The 16,822-nt window shown below is 54.6% G+C and overlaps 1 protein-coding gene across 2 annotated transcripts in view; it reads left to right on the top strand.

Moving 5' to 3' along the window:
* GSG1L (GSG1 like) overlaps positions 1-16,822 on the top strand; it is a 201,086-nt gene that overhangs the window by 149,952 nt on the left and 34,312 nt on the right. The window lies entirely within an intron of this gene.

The following is a 16,822-nucleotide window of genomic DNA, read 5'->3' as shown; positions in this document are numbered from 1 at the left end:
GGAAAACTCTTCTCACAAATGGTATCTTCTGTGTGCTTTTCCCAGGTGCTGGAAATTCCCTGATGGCTGTTTTGGGACAACGAGTTGAGTTTGTGTTTGCCCACCATTTATCTCTGAGAAGGTGGCCGGCTGGCAGTCGGCCAGAGGGCAGAGCACGGAGAACACCTGGCCTGGAAGGAGAGGCCGTGGCCGTCTTGTGCTCCCCCTCTGCATAAAGCCGAGCCACACGCTATCCCCATGACATTTGCAAGGCCTGGCGAGGCCTGGGGGCTCTGAGACCCACTGGGGTGGAGACCACATACGAGTCAACCAACATTCACCGAGCATGCCCTGCGTGCTCTGCTCTTGTGTATAATATGACTAAGTGGGGGAAGTGTCACTTGCATGCTTAAAAGCTTCTAGTGGCTTCCTGTTGTGTTCTGAATAAAACCCCAACCCCTCCCCCAACTGGTCCTTTCCCACCTCCCTGAATGCCCCCCCCCCCCAAACCTCTTCACAGGCTCCAGCCACACCAACCACTTCTCCCCACCCAAAGGCCTCGGCAATCTCTGTTCCATCTGTTTGGGGCTGTTCCCAGGCTTTTTCATGACCAACTCCTTATCTTTCAGGTTGCTGTTTGAAGCCTCTTCTCAGGCCTTCCCCGATGACCTGATCTGAAGCAGCTTCCTCTAGTCACTCTGTCTCCTCACTCTGTTTCTTCCTTGAAATTACATCTTTATTATCTGTTTCCCCTGCTTGACTCTCAGCTCCATGAGGACAGCGACTCTATCTTGCTCTCCTCTGTGTCCCCAAGACTTAGTAAAATATCTGGGACACAGTAGGTGCTCAAGGGATAGTGGTTGTATGAGTGGATGTGACTGGGTATTATCTTCACTCTCCAGGTGAGGAAATGGGGGGTTGGAGATGTGAAGTGACTCGTTCACGGACACACAGCTGGGAAGTTGCAGAATTGAGATTCAGACCCAGGTGTGTCTGAGCCCAGCTCAGTGCCCTCTCCCTAGCCGGTTGGCCTTGGTAGACATTGCTGGCTGTCCAGAGCGGACTGGCAGTTGTCAGGCCAATACTGGGAACTTGAAGGTGAGTAGTGTCTCGGTAGGTGTGCTGGGAGTCCGGGAAGCAAGCTGGAATGAGGGGCAGCCCTCCTCACCCTCCTGTCTTTGGACAGAACCACACCATACGCCGTTCATGTGACATTACGTGTCCTGGCAGGGCCTGCGGGCTCTGAGACCCTTGAGGGTGGAGACCATGTAAGAGTCAACCAGTGACAAGGCAGGCAAGGTCTGGATCGCCATCTGGGTCACTGATGGCTCTCAGTCCCTCCTCCTCCCCAGCCACATTCCCATTTTTCTTGTCATCATGCTTAGTCGTACCTCTTCTCCTGAGGTTCAGCTTGCATGGGAAGGCAGGGCTGGTATCCTTCATCTGGAGAACCTGGCCCTTCCAGGGGCAGCAGAGAAATATTCAGGGGTGCCCACTCTGGAGCCAGCCCAGTTGGCCCTCCGCACACATCCTGAATCTTTTTGAGCCTCCCTTTCCTTATCTGTTAGAAAGAGTGAGTAATAGTTTCTCCTTCGTAAAGTCCCCAAGCAGGATCAATGAGGTGGTACGTGTAGAATCCCTCCCTCAGGCACCTGTCAAGCACCGCATGGCAATAGCTTCATATTAGTCACCATGTAGCCCAAGCATCGCCCTACAAGGCCTTCTTCCCTCCTCAAAGCCTGCCTGGGGTGCCCCATGCCTACATAATCTCTCAAATTGCCACCACACTTCCCAGTTACTTGCTCCCCTCCAAATTCTTCTCCCTGAGGACACACACATCATTCCTGAACCCCCTTTGCAGGGACAAGTCATGGCCAAGCAGATATATCAGTAAAGGTATTCTACATTGACCTGGGACACAGAGGGCCCTCTGCCCCGTGGTCTGGTAGGGGAGTGGAACAAGCTGAGAGTGGTTGGGGGAGGGGGGGCTGGGGAACGTGGGGGGAACTAGCAGGAGGGGGATCGCATGGTCCCCAGGATGAGAAGAACTCAGACTCTGCCCAGCATGTGTCAGCGTCCAAGGACGTCTGGCCCGGCAGGCGGAGCACTGCAACAGGTGTCCTGGGGTCAGGCAGGAGTGGGGCATGTCCGCGATCAGGGGAGCCCCCACACTTGTAGAGCAGTGACATTGCTGTAGGCGCCGTTCTATGAACTCATGGCTCTTTCCTATACTAGGTGGGGAGACTGAGGCACGGAGCATTTAACAGAATTGCCCGGGTCGCACTGTCAGTAAGTGTTAGAGGCAGGATTTGGACGCAGGCGGTCTAACTCCGGAGTCCACACTGTCCGGCCTACCGTGACGGTGTCTGAGCGGTCTGCTGGGTGGGGGAAGAGGCCCATGCCGTATATGGGGATGGGAGAGATGGTCTTGTCTGGGATACAGGAGTGGGCCGACGGGGAAGGTATATTCCCGAGAGCCCTAGGAGACAGTCAGCTATCCAGGGAGGGAACTGGCGGTATGGTTGGGGGAGGTGTCTGTCAGCTTGGGGGGCAGGGTGGGGTCCACAGGGCCACTGCTGGGCCAGGCCTAGGGAAGGTGAGCAGACCCCACCCCCGGGAGCCCTGGGTCAGGAGCAGGGCAGCTGAGCCTGTGGCCAGGAGTCTCTGGCTGTATCGCCAAGTGTTGCTGGGGCAGGCAGGGCCGACTGGGAGGAGCCCCGGCTGTAGGCTGTGCCCGGAGTGTGCGTAGAGCGACCCCTCACTTGCCTCCGCCCCTTGCTTAGCAGCTCACAAACTCAGCTGAGCCTTGATCTCCGGCAGTCTGAGGTCTGAGGGCCTTGCGGTCTGGTCCCTGCCCTGCGCCCCAGGGAGCCCTGCTGGGAGCTTGGTTCCCGGGCCTTCCTCAGAGGAGAGACAGGCCCACCTACGCCCACCCGAGATGAGCGCGGAGGGGGCGAGCAGAAGGCCTCAGCCAGGGCCGACAGGAGCCAAGGCAGTCACGTACGGGCCTGGCATTGATGCCGTGACACAGCCCGGGCTCCCGGGGCCCCCCCTCACCGTCCTCCGTGAGCACCCCCTGCGCCCTGAGATTTGCTCAGACTCAGGCAATCGCAGACACCAACCCTGCGGGAGCTCTTAGCGCTGGCCGGAGGGTGACCCGGGGATAGCACCCGACTCCAAGCTCCTCTGCACCGTCACCCCAGCTTCGTCCTCTTGCCACCTGGCCGCGTGTGGCTCCGTCTTGGCTCCTGTCCCAGGAGAGGGGTGGGCCGGGAGGCACCTGCAGGCCACTGGCATCTGTGCCCCTCTGTGAGCGCCCCCGAGCCAGGGGTCCGGAAAAGACAGGCACAGGCTGGGCTTCCAAGGAGGCAGGGCCGACAGCGCCCCCGGCCCCATGTCCTCGAGACCCCGCAGCGGCTCCTCCCGGCGCACTTCCGGCCTCCCTGCCCTGAGTCTGAGAACAGACCTGCGGCCCAGGTCTCGGCTTACCTGTCACCTTCCCAGAAGGGCCAGCCCCATCCTCCTGGGCCAAACTACCTACCACTTTCTCCTCATGCCCTCATTTCCTTCAAAGCATTTATTAAACTCTGAATTCTCAATTTATGTGCTTCTTTTCTATCTTCCTTCGTAAGCATGTCAGCTCCGTGAGGGCAGGGACCTGGCGTGTCTTAGGCACGCCTTCATTTCCTGAACCGTGAGGGGAGCCTGGCAGACGGCAAGTGCTCACAGAACGTTGGCTGAATGAAGGTGTGAATGGGAGAGAGAGGCTGTGATGGAATGTGGACACATCTGGACTTGGAGTTGGGTGGGCCTGGACCCGCATGTGCTGTGCTACCCTGGGTGGATTGCTTTCCGTCTCTGAGCTTCACTCACTCACTCGTCAGATCTGGTGCAGCCAAACCTAGCCTTCCTGGGATAAGGCAGGGAGAGCATGAGACACGGGATGAATGGGATGGTCGGGTGCTTTGCACACCGTAAAGCGCCCAGGGAAGGGAGGGCTGTCCGGAGGTTTTGTGGCAAAGCGTCCACTCAGCTCATTTTCCTGGTGCCCAGGCGGCTTCCTGGGCAGTGAAGCTAATGGGATGGCATCACAGCGTCGCCGGAGGGAAGTGTGGAAGCTCAGAGCTTCCGGCCAGGAGAATAGGATTTGCGTTTCAGCTAACTTGACGGGCAGACGGAAGAGGAGCTTCGGGAGGAATGTTTTCAAGGCTGGCCAGGCGTGAGGCGGGGGCCCCGGACCCATCACGGGTGACTCTGTGCAGGCCAGGGTCCCTCCTGGGCCGGATGGGGAGGTGAGGGGAAGGCCCACTGCGTGACACCGGAGGACAGTGAGTACTCCTGCCTATAACTTGGGCGCATGTCCAGGTATTCCCGGGAGAGAGAGGGAGAAAGACCCAGACAGGGAGGAACAGTCCAAGGCAGAGGTAGAAGGAAACAGGAAAAGAGGCAGGAAGAGAGAAAACAACCAAAGGGAGGGGCCTGCGCAGTGGCCCCCGCGAGCACATACCCCAGATGGATGGTGAGATGTCACTGTCCAGTGGGCGCCCCCCCCCCCCGCCGTGATTTCAGGGCCCCCAGTGCCTTCCCTAACGCCAGCTTCTTGCCTCGAAGAGCGTGCTTCCAGTGTTGAAGGATTCTTATCTTTCGTGCCACAGGGGCCCCAAAGTTAAGCCAGTTCCTTCCTCTGGTGCCCAACCCAAGAGAGACAATCTGTGGGCAGGCTGGAGGAAAGCTGGCCTTGAACTTCCATGGGAGAGTGTATGCCCTCTAGAATGCCCCCCCCTCCCCACACACACCCAGATTCCTAAGCCTGTCCCTGGGTGAGCAGCTGATGGGCCACACCGCAGCCGGCAGCCGCCCTGGGCACCTCGCAGCCTGCTCTCACCTGACCCTGCACTCCTCACACTTTGTCCCCTGCCTCTTCCTCCACGACCGCCACATCCACATCCACATCCACAGGCCGCCGTTCCACCGCCGTTTTTCTTCCTCAGTCACTCACTTTTTTTGTGTCAAACTTAAATGTATTCAGAAAGGAAGCTTCAGATCACGGCCGGAAATGAAAAGCCGGTACACTTGCAATAAATAGAAGGGGACTGTAAAACCGCAAAAATAAAAACATTACCACTGTCAAAAGGTTTGCGTAGCATCTAAACCCGTGGTCTCCCCCTGGGGCGACTCTGCCCTCTCCCCATCCCCCACCCCGCCACCAGGGACACTTGGTAAGGTCTGGGCATGTTTTTGGTTGTCGGCACTTGGGGGAGGGGGCAGGCGAATGTTCCTGGCATCTGATGGAAGGGCAGAGGCCGGGGGTGCGGCTGGCCATCCCACCCCCACGGCAAAGCGTTATCTGGCCCCGGATGTCAATAGTGCTGAGGTTTAGAACTTCTGGTCTAAAATAAGCTTGAGCGCCCGAGGGAGGTGTGCCCCACACTTGGGCAGCTCTGACCTCGTTAGCTCCTCATCCTTCAGACTCAGCTGCAGCACCCCCCACCCCAGGGATGTCTCCCCAGACCCCCAGAGCAGAGGACTCCAGGTGTCAGCTCCTGTGGGACCTGCACCTCCCATCTCCTGACGCTCTGACCCTTGGCCTTTGTTTTCCTGCCCACGTCCATGTCCCTGATGAGAGCTGCAAGCGGGCAGGGCCACACCTGTCTCATCGTCCCCTAGCCCTCAGCCCGGTGCCTGGCTCCTAGCAGGTGCTCCCGTGTGGAATGAATGAAAGCTGGGTGGGGGTCCCGGATCCCCTACTGTCTGGCTGGCTGTCAGGTACTTTGTTTCTCACCTGTGAACGGGATACACTCATAGGAATGCTGTCCCCAGTAGCACCCAGCATGTGTAAAAGTCCCTGGCGGAAGGAAAGCCCTGGGTAAAGGTTAGGGGCCCTCTGCAAGTGGCAGGGGTCCCTGGAGAGATCACGGGCTCACTGCCTCATTCATGTCTTCTACTGCGGTTATCAGGTTGTCCCGGGGTAATTTATAACTGGACCCCCTTTCGTCTCCAGTGTCCCGGCCCGGGCAGTCAATGATCGGCCCCCCTCACTCTCAGGCCCTCGTGTCTAGTGGGGCATGTGGAGAGCTGAGCAGTCACTGAGGCTTGAGAGAGCGGGCCTGTTCCCACCACTCAGGGACCCTACTCTTACAGGGTGCTCGGAGCATCTCTGTTTAGCAGCAGGGTCTAGAGGCTGGGGGTGGGGCTGGCTGGGAGCTGCTGAGAAGGCACCCCTCGGCAGACAAGGCTTTGATTATCATGCTGGAATCGGGGCTGTTCCCCACAGATGCAGCCCAAGTCCCGGGCTTGGGTAGAATGTCAGGACCACATTCCTGGGGCATGTGAATTTCCAGGGCAGAGATGCAGAAGGCAGGGGGAGAGAGAGGGCCAGGACTGTGACTTGGGGGTGTGGGCACGTCGAGGGGGCCTTCCAGCCCTCTGGTGGAGGGCTCCAACCTGCTCCCCTCATTCCTACCCAGGCACAGGCCAGGGCACCTGCTCCCCTTCCTCCCGCCATCTCCCTGCAGGTGAGGGCCCACCCTCTGTCGTGGGGGGCTTATGAACATCCGAGGTCATCAAAGTGGGGTGAGTGCGTGCGAAGGGTCACATGGGAGCCCCAGGAGGACATCACCCTGAACAATCTCGAGGGCGCACTGGCTGTGTCTATGAGCACGTGGCCCCACTGCCATAGGACATCCACTGCTGTCTGCTGTCCACTCATATTGGGAGAGGACCCTTGGTGGGGGCTGATCTCAAGCCCATGTGCCCCCCCCCCCGCCCCGGGGAAGTCCTGGAGGGGGCCCGAGGCGGAGGCTGGGGGCCCTGCGGGGGCTGCTCTGCTCCCGTCTGCGAAGTTGAATTCGCTCTTTCCTGGGACCCACCATCCTCTCCTCCTCTGTTTCCTCCCTCTCACCCCCCCCCCCCCCAGGCAGGGAAGCTTACCTGGTCTCCAGGTGGAGGGGAGAGAAGCTGGCTCTGCTTCATCAAACGTTCTCCCGAACCTTTTCAGTGAACACCTGCAGTGTGGGCTTTGGGACTCTGACTCTGGTTTTCCCAGTCTTCTATGATACCTGTGCCCCGAGGTCATTGAGATCTTCTCTCCAGTTACCCAAATGAAGAAATGCTGGGGGGGGGGGGGGACAAATCTGTGATTTTTAATATCAAAAGCCATCCCACCACCAGATTGCCCTGGGCTACCCCAAGACTCACCAGGAACTGGGGTCAAGGCCTCAAGTACCCTTCTAGACCCCCACCCCCACCTGCGGGGGGGTGGGGAGGGGGGTGTTGGGGAGGGTCTGAGCCCGCTCATTGCCTCGGGGCTTGATGGAGGTGACTGGGGTAGACGAGGCCAGTGGTGGTTCAGTAAACCTAGTTTTTAAAATGGGAAGGCCCCCTATTCAATGCCACTTCTGATTTGGGCCACTTCACTTTAAAAGGCAAATAGAATCCAAACAAGCAGTGATGCTAATGACTCAAGTGGTCTGAAAGGAGACCTTTGCAGGAAGGGCAGAGCAATGGCAATGATCTAGTACCGGGCAGACAAGGTTGAGGGGCGAGTCGGTAATTGCCAAGCTCCCAAAGGTTCCCCTTGAGAAGAAGCCAACCGGTTCGGCCCCTTGTCCTCGAGGGCAGAGCGAGAAATTAGCTTAAATTGGAGCTGGAAAGATTTAGGTTATGTGTAAGGAGGAACTTTTTAAACCCTGAAATATGCTACCAAGAGAGGCTTCGGGTTCTCGGGAGAGGGTCTAAAAATAGCCTGTTCTTTAAAAATAGTTCTGGGCAAGCTTTAAACATAGCCTCAGCTCGGCTTCTTGGCCACGGTTTTCCGTGCACGAGGACGCGCTGTATGTGGTCCCTCCCAGGTCAAAGGGCACAAGGGACAGTCAGAATCAGCCTTTGGTCTCTGTCCAGACAAACAACTGGATATTTTAGAAATGTATAGATAAGAGATTTATTTTCCTGTCTGCCGCCCCACGGATGGTTGTCATGAAATACTAGCCTTTAGAATGTCAAAGTTTTCTTTCCAGAGCTGTTGTTAATTGGGTCAGCCCCACCAGTTACCCCCAGTCGCTCCCCATTCCTGAGGCAGGGCTCCTCAGTGCCTGCGGGTTGACTGGGAATTCAGCCATCTCAGCAAAGTTCCACCCACCCTGGTGACCTGCCCGCCCGCCTCCTGACCTCAGCAGCCTTGGCCGGGCCACGTCCTTGGTCCTTGTCGCTTGGGGCGCCGCTGCGGCCTCTCCCGACTCCCTGCCTCCCACCTTCTCGTTCTCTACACACCAGCCAGAGGGATCTTACAGAAGCACGTCTGATTCTTGTCTGATTCTTGCCTTCTTGCTTACAGTTATGTGATCCCTGCCCATTTGCCCTCAGGACCAAGCCCAAACTCCCTACGATGGTTCTGGAACTTTTCAGTGTCTTGTGTATTCCTGTAGCAGCAGCTCCCCCACCCACGTGCCCTGCCTCAGGCCCTTACAGCCCACCAAGCCACTTTGCCTGGGGGCTCTGCCTGCGGTCCCGCTGCCCGGCCCGCCTTCTTGCTCCCTCCGAGCTATTAACTCTCAGCTTGGAAATCACCTCCTCTGGGAGACGTTCTGTTCTGACCTTCCTCAGGGGCCCCTGGCCCTCCCCCTTGGCTGCCCTGGCACATGTCCGTCCCCAGCTTGTCCGCTTCTCCCATCCCTCCAGAGCACTGGGAGGGATGCTGTTTCGCTGGCTCCCAGTGTATCCCCCACAGCTGGAGGAGAGCCCGGCACACAGCAGGTACTCAATATGTGCTCAGTGACTAATCAACTGAAAGTCAGGCCACCCCAGCAGGGGTGTCCCCTTTGCCGCCATCCTGCCCCGTGTCATCGGGTTTCAGCTTCCTCCAGGTCCCCACCAGCCCCTCTGTGTCGCGTCCCGACATGACATGCGTGGCATGTTGGCAAATCCAGATCAGCGCCTGGGGACACAAGAGTATTTATTTAGCCGCGAATGCTCTCTGAGCGTTCGGAGTAATAACTTAGCATCTTCAATAATACACTCCATTATAAACGAGTCAATCGGCCGCTTCCCACCAATGAACGGAGCATGCCGTTAGCGCCCCGTGTGCGAATCCCGCAAAAGGGAGCCAGGTCAAATGCAAGACGCGTCCTGGGGTCCAGCTGGGCATCAGTGCTCCGCGTGCTGATCCAGGCGGCACCTCCGGACCAGGGACGGTGTCCGCAGGAGGGGTCACCTGGGCCAGGGTCCACCACAGCCCCTGCCGCAGGGACGCGTCGTGGCTCGGTGCCCCCGCGTGTCCTGTGTCAGCGCCGGCGTCGCTGCCCTGCGGCCTGGTCTCGGTTTAGGCTCCCGAGCGCAGGTCCTGCACGCACACGGCGCTGCCCCGCGCCACGTGCGCTCCCACCCCCACTCCCGGAAAAGACTGTTTCACCCTCTGGCTCGCTCTCAGCTGGTGGCCTTGCCCGGCTGGGTGGAAAGGAAGGAGGAGAGTTGCCTCCAGCCCCTTCGTCCTGCGTAGTGGCTTGCTACCTTCCCTCTGCCCAGCTTCCGCAGTCGCCCTGGGGTTCCTCTGATTGCCAGTGTCCCCCTGTCTACCTGATCGCCCCTGGGGTGAGCGCGGGAGCACTCTCAATCTCCCCTCTTCAGCAGCCCTCCCTGAGCCCCACCATCACCCCTTTATCCCCCGCTTCTGCCTTCTCTGGGACTATTTCGCTGCTTTCTCTACTCTCCTCTTACCAGCCTGTTGTCGCCGATCACCTGTCCCCAGTGGCCTGCATGGTGGTAAATACGACGGTCACTTGTCTGTCTTCGTCTTTGACCTCACCGGCTGCTCCCTCCTTCTTGACTTGGGTGCTTCCCCCGGCCCTGGTGAAGCCACTCTGGTTTCCTCCTGCTGTTGGCTCCTCCTGTCCCCTTCGGCCCTGGCATCGGCTCTGCCCGGGGCCTGCTTTTCCTACAACCTCTCTGCAGGTCATTTCTCTCTCTCCGCCAATGCCTCATGCATTTAATCCCCAGCTCGGACTGTTCCCCGAACCCCAAGCTTGCACACCCGGCTACTTGCTTGCTATCTCTGTTTGCATATAAGATAGGCATTTCCAGCGAATATGGCCCACGTTGGAGCCTACCCAACCTAACGTCTTCCTTCCTTTATCTTCTTCGCCTTAGTGGGCGGCACCACCGTCTGCCCGGTTGCCCAAACCGAGACTCCGGAGGTCATCCTGGGCTCCAGGTCCCCTCGGCCCCATGTCCAGTCCCTCAGCACGTCCCGGTGGCTGCAGCTGCATACCGGCCCGGAGCTGCCAGCAACTCTGGGCCAAGCCTCAGGCCTCCCAGCCGGGGGACCCTCTTCCCCACCCCTCCCGCATCCTCTCTCCTTTCCAAGTAACCGGAGTGTGCTGTAAACGTAAATTGGGCCCCTGCTTTGGCCTTCTGCTGGCTTCGGTCACGCTTACAATAAAAGCCAGGCTCATCACCGTGGCCCGGCAGATCCTGGCCACCGCCCGCCCTCCTGGCCGGTCTCGAGACACCTTGTCCGTCCCCCTCTGCAGGGGCCTCTTCTCCCCCCCCCCCCCCCCCCCACCAGGTCAGGGTCCTGTCTTCAGCCTTTGCCAGGCCTCTCCCTCTGACTGGAGTGCTCTTCCCCAGACCTCCCTGTGGCTGCCTCCAGCTCCCATTCAAGCCTTTGCTTAAACGTCACCTCCCCAGAGAGGGCTTCCCTGACCACCCAGTCTGAGCAGCCCCTGGGATCTCTCCCGTCACATTGTCCTATTTTATAATGCATCGTGGCACTTTTCGCTACCTGATGTGTTCTCGTTAACCTACGTGCTCGTTGTCTGGGCCTCAAGGGCAAGGCATCGGTCTGTCTATGTCAGTGGTCCCCACGCGCTAGAACAATGCCTGGCATATGAAAAGCATTCAATAAATATTCATTGGCTGATTGAATTAATGAATAATAAATAAATGAATGATGACTCGCATCTTAGCTCCTGTAGACAACTCGCTCTCCAAAGTTGCCAAAATCTGGCCCTGCCCTCGTTCATTCCCGCATCCCAGACCCAGGACTTCCCACCAGGCAACCTAGTGCCCCTCCCCCACGCACCTTGACATCCGTGGTCATCTGTTCATTCAACACATATTACCGAGTGCTGGGGACCACAAACCGGGTTCCTGGACGAGTGTAGAGTCTAGAGGGCCTATATAGTGAGCCTCAAGCATTCATTCATTCATTCATTCATTCATTCAAGAAACACCACTATAGGACCTCCTGCATGCAAGCACTGTTCTAGATGCTTTACAAATATAAGCCACTGGATACTCATGAGTCCATGAGGTAGGTGCTATTGTTATCCCTGTGTTATGTTGAGGAAACTGAGGCACAGAAACGGGAGGTCACCTACCCAAGGTCACATAGCTGGTGCTCATTTTGTTTCACTGTGGCTTTACCCCGCGCCTAACGTCCTGACCCTCCCGACATTGTCTCTTCCCTCTGGGCCCACGCCAGCCCCTCTGGACTTAAAAGCAGACTTTTCCCTTCCTCAGTGTGAGCAGCGGAGGCCAGGGCGGGGGTCACGGCAGCCCTGCCCGCTCTGGGGTCAGCTCTGACCCCGCAGTCAGCCTCGCCCCCAGTGCCCTCCTGTGTTCCCCAGGGGCTGGAAGGAGCCACGCCTGCCTCACCATGTGGGTCGGGGCCCCCACTGACGGTGTCAGGAGTTGGAAAATGAGATTTACAGCCCTGCGCTTCCTGGTGTGCGGCCGCCGGGAAGCAGCAGTCGCAGCGCAGGAAAGCCTCCTTCTTGCCAATTTCAGGAGGTGCGGTAACTGCAGAAAGTCACTTTCTAATTCGCAGGAGTTGGAAACAATTCCTTCTGCGGAGAGTTTGTGTGACAGACGCTACCACGGACTTCCCTGTGCAGAACAGACATGCTTCCAGAAACACAGGCGAGGATCAGATGTTTAAAGGAGACGCTTCAAAATGCAGTCAGAGCAACTCACCAGCCTATCTTTGAATTCTTTGAATGAAGAAATAATTTTCGTTTATTGACTTTCCTTAAAACACGGCCTTTCATATTTGGGAGTAAATGGAATCCGATTGAGAAATCACTGCTTTTCCAAACTAACAGTTTAGAAAATTGTTCTGCCAACAGGCTGGGTCTGGCTTCTGGGTCTCGCTGGGTGTTTTCGTCATGTCCCCACTGCCCTAATAGAAGGAGTGATTGTTCTCATGAACGCTTTCCTGCATTAGTAGATGCTCATTGGGATTACCTGTGTCTACTGATATCCCCATTTTATAGATGAGAAAACAAGACACGCAGAGGCCACATAACTCGGAGAGCATCTGGACTGGCATAGTGCAGAAGAAACTCAAGACGTTAGAACAGCTGAGGGTTTGGAGAGTGAGCCCTCCCCCCCACCCCCCACCCCCCCACAAACCCAGAAAGGGACTGGTTGGGGCTAGGGAAGGGGTCAGGACCCCACTAAAGGTGCAAGGTTCCTGGGTAAGGCAGCAGTTCTAGGGGGAACGAGCACTGGGAAGTGAGCGGGGGGAGGCTGTCCTCCCAGATAACAGACTCTACTGTGACTTATAAGGGGTGAAAGAGTGTGGCATTGACACAAGAACAGAGGCAGACCAGTAGAACAGAGTGACATCAGGAAACACTCACGTACAGGTGGGGCTTGGAATGTAAGTGTCATTTAAAATCAGCGGGGAAGGGGCGCCTGGGTGGCTCAGTTGGATTTCGGCTCAGGTCATTATCGTATGATTCATGAGGTTGTCCCCCACATCGGGTTCTGTGCTGACAGTGTGGAGCCTGCTTGGGATTCTCTCTCTCTGTCTCTCTCTGCCCCTTCCCTGCTCGTGCTGTCTCTTTCTCTCAAGATAAATAAATAAAATAAAAATAAAATCAGGGGCACCTGGGTGGCTCAGTTGGTTAAGCATCCGACTTTGGCTCAGGTCATGATCTCACAGTTTGTGGGTTCGAGCCCTGCGTCGAGCTCTGGGCTGACAGTTCAGAGCCTGGAGCCTGCCTCCGATTCTGTGTCTCCCTCTCTACCCCTCCCCCACTCATGCTCTGTCTCTCTCTGCCTCTCAAAAATAAAGAAACGTAATAATAAAAAAAATTAAAATAAATAAAATAAAAATGAAATCAGTGGGGGAAAGGACAGGTCATTCTATAAGGATTCAAGACAATCAGCTACTCATTAAAAACACTTAACTTAGATCCTTAACTCACACCATTCACCAAGATAAATTCTAGGTGAATTAATGTAAAAATATAGGACAATGCATTTACAGGTGTTCCTTTTCCAAAAAGATAGACACAGCATGTGAAAACTGCAAAGGAAAAGCCTGGTAAATTTGACTATATCAAATATCAAAGTGTTTGACAAAAGCAGCTTTATTCATAATTGCCAAAACTTGGAAGCAACTGAGATGTCCTTCCACAGGTAACTGGACCACAGGTAAATGGCCTGTGATGGGTCCAGACGATGGAACATTATTCAGCACTAGAAAGCCATGAAGAGACAGAGAGGGACCTTAAATGCATATTGCTAAGTGAGAGAAGCCAGCCTGAGAAGGCTATGTACTATGTGATTCCAACTATATGACATTCTGGAAAAGGCAAGCCTGTGGAGACTATAAACAGATCGGTGTTTGCCAGGGGTTCAGGGAGGCAGAGAGGGAGGGAGGGATAAAAAGGTGGACCACAGGGGATTCTTAAGGCTATGAATGATTCGGCACAGTAATGGTGGTTACCTGTCACTATACATTTATCAAAGCCCATAGAATGTGCAACATGAAGAGTGAACCCTAATGTAAACTCAGGATTTAGTTAATAATAATGGATCAGTGTTGGCTCATCAATTGTAACAAATGTACCACACGAATGCAACATGTTAATCATACGGGAGATTGTGGCGGTGGTGACTGGGGACACATGGGAACTCTCCATAATTTCCCCTCACTTTTTCTGTGACCCTAAACCTGCTCTAAAAAGTAAAGTCTATTAATTTAAAAAAACAAGAAGGTGTTTGGTACATGGGAAAAGACAGAGCAGTAAACTCTTGGGTAGTCTACGTGACAGACAGGATTAGTATCTAGAATACATAAAGAATTCCTACCAACCGATAAGAGAAAATACTTTTTTTTTTAAGAAAAAATTGACAAAGGATACAGACAGGCACTATACAGACAGAGATAGGCATGGTCAATAAACATGTGAAACGCGCCCAAGCTCACTAGTATGAGGGAAATATAAAATTGACAACAATGTTGAGGTGTCATTCTGCATCCTGCGATGGGCACAGGTTTTCATGTTTTGGAATCTCCAGTGTTGTGAAGGTTTAGGTAAGTACCCCCAGACAGCTGGCAGAAACACATGATGGGGCTACCATGCAGGAAAGCAATTTTCTGACATTGACTCAAATTTAAAACGCATATACTTTATGACCCAGCAATTCTTATTATTCCATCCGGAACAGTACTTGCTTGTATCCCCAAAAAGACTTGTAGAAAGGTGTTCATCGCAGCATTTCTTGTAGAGCCGAAAACGGGACAAGACCTAGTACCATCCATTGATTGGGTAGATAAAACATGCTACTTCGTTATTAAGGAATCGTACGCGTTGGTTCCGAAGAATAAGCTATATCAGTTACGTACGTCTTGGCAAGTTCACCCAGAATTGTGTCAAGTGACGAAAAAGAAGATATCCATATGGCTCCCCGTTCGCCTCCTTTCAACAGACTGGGCCAAGGCAGAGAGGACCAGAGAGGGTGCTGTCAAATGGGTGGGATAGCCCAGGTCAGTTCTGCACCACCACCTGCCAGGGCACGACTAAGGATGTGGTCTAGGATGTAGTCGGGCCTGGCAGAGACAGCCTGGGGGAGGAGGGACTTTTAGGAGGCTCCTGAGGAGGCCTCAGCACCTGTCGTGGTGCCTGGATTTCCTCCCTGGGATTTCCTGACTCAAGGGCTCCCCACCAGCTCTAATCTGCAGTCAGAGAATAGCGAGAAGTGTCTATGAGGGGTTGTCTATGACAACCACAGAGTCCTTGGTCTCCTTTGGGCCTGGGGTCCAGTGACTGGCGTCAGGCACGAGGTGTGCTGGAGCCTACGGGTGCCCACTGGGCACACCTCTCCTCTGCTCTGCCTTCCGTGACCTCACACTGGTCGCTTGACATTGGCTGTAGTGGCACCGTGGAACCTGATAGATGCTACAAATCAGGGCTTTTCTTTTGCCTCTGGAGAACCAGTTGCTAACCATTTATCTCCACCCTGTGGGAACACAGGATGGCTTCCTCCCTTCATTCCCCACCCTGGGTCCCAGGACACAGAACCCCACTCCCTCTTTACTTCTGCCTTTGCTAAACCTCCATCTCTCCACTCCTTACCTCCATCTTTTCTCTTGCCTCCTCTTCAAGAAGAGGGGAGAGGGTGGAGAGCCTTGGAGTTGAGGGCATTTGGATATGGGCACCAGTCACAACTATGCCATTGACTCCCTCTGTGACCTTGGACAGACTTTCCCACTCCGGGCTTCTGTTTTCTCCCCTGTGGAATGGAATAATCGTATTCAGGGCTACCACATACAGCCTTGTAGGCATGGTTCTGCTTCAACATAGACTGTATTGTGAATGGGGCCCTATGGAGATGCGCAGTGGGCAACCTGAACAACGGTACATAGTCCTGATCAAGGTACTTCATGATACTTCAGAGGGTTGTTATGAAAATTAAGAAGTAATCATACAGAGTGCTTGGCACATAGCAGGTGCACAAACATGGTTGTTTTCCTTTCTTCTTGTTATCTATCCCTCCCCTTCTCATCAATAGTGTATCACTCTATCTAAGGTTAGGTTCCTGAGGGCTCCAGATGCCACAGTCCACACAGAGAAATGTCCCCAGGTTTATAATAATCCTGGTGACTATAATGATTACATGCCACTGAGCACAGACTTGAGGCTGCCTTGCCTCACTTCACTGACTCTTTGCCTTACGTGTCACAGTCCTCGTCTTCGGATTCAAGGACTTGAAGCTCAGAGGGTGAGGCTTTGCCCAGTGCTACGTGATGAAAACATGGTGGAAGAGGATTCCCACTCAGATCCCTTGGAATCCAAGTTCTCCCAGCCAGTGGGCTCAAAGATTTTTGACCATGAGCCACAGAAAAACATTTCATGTTTCAGTCACTGCGCCCATGTACACATGCATAGAACTGAAAAGGTCTCCAAAACAATATTCATTCCTGCTACATTTGATGTATCAGATATTTCCATTCCGTTCCGTTCCATTCTGTTCCATTCTTCTTCTTTTTTTTTTTTTTTTAATGTGGCAATCAGCAGTGGCAATCATTGAAGGTGATTTCATGACCCACTAGTCTAGCGAATCAACACCTGCAGTTTGAAAAATACCCTCTAGGCTGCTTCTCCCAAATGACCTCCTAACGCAGGAATCAGCAAACTATAGCCCACGGGTTAAAATCTGGCTCGGTGCCTGTTTTTCTAAAGTTTTATTGGTACACAGCCGTACTCATCCATTCATACGTTTATTGTCTCTGACTCTTTTGTGCTACGACAGTAGAGAAGTAGTTACAACAGGGACTGCCTGGACCACAGAGCCTGAAATATCTACTTACCTGGTACTTAACGGAAAAAGTTCAGGGCTCCCGGGTGGCTCAGTCGGTTAAGCATCTGACTCTTAGTTTCGGCTCAGGTCACGATCTCACGGTTTCGTGAGTTCAAGCCCCGAGTCAGGCTCCCAGATGACAGCACAGACCCTGCTTGGGATTCTCTCTCTCCCTCTCTCTCTCTCTCTGCCCGCCCCCCACTCATGATGTCTCTGTCTCTCACAATAAATAAGTAAACTTAAAAAAAGACAAAGA

This window comes from Lynx canadensis, chromosome E3, assembly GCF_007474595.2.
Source record: "Lynx canadensis isolate LIC74 chromosome E3, mLynCan4.pri.v2, whole genome shotgun sequence".
Lineage (NCBI taxonomy): Eukaryota > Metazoa > Chordata > Mammalia > Carnivora > Felidae > Lynx > Lynx canadensis.
This window is presented reverse-complemented; position numbering and strand designations above follow the sequence as displayed.